General features: G+C 47.5%; 1 long non-coding RNA gene across 1 annotated transcript; it reads left to right on the forward strand.

The window, feature by feature from the left end:
- The first annotated feature begins 322 nt into the window (after window positions 1-322).
- On the forward strand, window positions 323-1,509 carry LOC147580750 (uncharacterized). The gene is made up of 2 exons (XR_015250767.1): window positions 323-660; window positions 878-1,509. It is a non-coding gene; the product is annotated as an uncharacterized LOC147580750 (long non-coding RNA).
- The last annotated feature ends 851 nt before the right edge of the window (window positions 1,510-2,360 follow it).

The raw sequence follows: 2,360 nt of genomic DNA on the forward strand, positions 1-2,360 counted from the left end.
TTCGATCTCGTTCCAGGCTCACCTGGAAACCCCGGCCGAATTCAGAGAGGAAGTAGTTTGGATGTGCCTAGGAGTTTTTTAAGTTGGCCGGACTCTGCCCCGGCAGCAAAGCCCCTTACGGAAAATTCTAATAGGTTCTAGACATTTTTTTTTTTCCAGCATACCTTTATCATTCCGGCAAGTTTTAATTTGATTATTTGCAAATGTCTGACTGTATCTGATAAAATCAATTAGAAGAAGGAGCTGGTGGTGGGGAAGGGTGAGATGGGGGAGGGAAGGGTGAGATGGGGGAGGGAAGGGTGAGATGGGGGAGGGAAGGGTGAGATGGGGGAGGGAAGAGCAGGGCCTTTGCACTGTGGTTACATTAGTCATCTGGGGCTGCCATAACAGATACCACAGACCAGGGGTGTTAAGTAACAGACATTTATTGTCCCACAGCTCTGGAGGCTGGAAGTCCAAGATCAAGGTGTCGACAGAGTTGGCTTCTCCTGAGGCCTCTTTCCTTGGCTTGTAGATGGCCATGTTCTGTCTGGGTCCTCACACGGTCTTCCCCCCCATTATGTGTCTGTCTCCTAATCTCCTTGTCTTATAAGGACACCAGTTACATTGGAATGGGGCAAAGCCATATGACCCCATTTTGACTTAATCACCGCTTTAAAGGTCTTATCTTCAACGTTTATTTATTTTTGGGACAGAGAGAGACAGAGCATGAACGGGGGAGGGGCAGAGACAGAGGGAGACACAGAATCTGAAACAGGCCCCAGGCTCTGAGCCATCAGCCCAGAGCCTGACGCGGGGCTCGAACTCCCGGACCGCGAGATCGTGACCTGGCTGAAGTCGGACGCTTAACCGACTGCGCCACCCAGGCGCCCCAAAGGTCTTATCTTCAAATATTATCATATGCTGAGGGACTGGGGGTTATAACTCAGACATATGAATTTGGAAGAACACAATTCAGCCCATAACACTGGCCTTGAGGGAGTCAAAGGAAGGTGACCACGGTGAAGCAGAGCCTTTATGTGAGACCCCCTAGGTCTACTGGGCTGAGGGAATCTCTGTGGGTCAAGAGGCCAGCTGAGCTTGGTGGAGTGTCTGACATCCTTCACTATGACCGACTGCTACGTTATTATGGGCAGAACTAAAGGTGTATGACTCTGAGTTCCAAAGAAGGGTTTGGAAAATCCCCCATGGAGCCTTGAACTCTTATTAATTAAAGGTATCCCAAAGCTCTACGTTCTTTGATCAAACAGATGACTCTCTTTGTGACCACAGTGAGCCCTGAAGGATAGGAACCGGCTGGGGGACATTCAGAGCCTCAAGACTCAAGATGAAAAGACACAAAGTGTTTGAGAAGATACAGAATATGCAAACTTCTTTATGGTGACAATATTATTAAAGCCATGGGACGTGAAAATTCTATAGCGTTTGGAATAATCAAGGAACGGCAAATGAAAATGGTACCTGGACCATATTCTCATTTAAGAACTGATAAATGTCACCTACAACCTATTGATTTATTGTTCTATCTTTATTGTTCTATTTTACTAAAAGCACTGTATCAAGTTTCATAGGTCCACCTGAGACCTTTCTGCCCAAACTCTAAGCTCTGTTTTCTCTACCAAGTCTTCAGTTTTGAAATGGCACGTGCTCGTGCGTAGCTTTGGCCGGGTTAGACCCGCATGGTATATTTTGAGACCCAAGCCCAAGATATTGTTTTGGGGGAGAGGAAGTCACAGGCTTAAGATATGCAGTCTTGTTCCCGGTTTATGGCCCAGCCCTTCAGGTACACATATTTCATTTTAATTTCAGGATCGACGTAACAACGTCTTTCAAGCCCATTGACTACTTTGAAAGAATAGACTATAGTATTCCTATTAGCAGCAGTGACATATTCATAATGGTATGCACCTGTCATGGCCCTGGTGTACCAATCCAGTATTCCCTCATTCATTTCATACATTTTTATTAAGTACCTGCTCCATACCAGGCACCGTGTCCCCAGCCACCAACACAACAGACAAGCCCCCGCGCTCAGGGATTTATAGAGCGTTAGGTGCCCAGGGTGACATCACAGGGAGCAATGGAGGGAGGCGGCAGGGAGAACAGCATGGAGGGAAATGAAAAGGTGAGCAGGTGAATCACGCTATCCAAAGGCCCAGGACGATTTAACACGTAAGAGTGAGAGGCTCCGATTCATATTTTTAAAAGATTATTTGGACCGCGGTGCGGACAAAGGATTATGTGAGGTCGATGTTGAGCAGAGGAATGAACTGAGAGGCTGCAGTGGTCCAGGTGAGACGTGACAAAGTCTGGGAAGAGGGCGGTCGAGGTGGTCGGTTTGAGAAGGGGGCGCGGAGAGA

Source organism: Puma concolor, chromosome B2 (genome assembly GCF_028749965.1).
Source record: "Puma concolor isolate L17-30 chromosome B2, mPumCon1.1.hap2, whole genome shotgun sequence".
Lineage (NCBI taxonomy): Eukaryota > Metazoa > Chordata > Mammalia > Carnivora > Felidae > Puma > Puma concolor.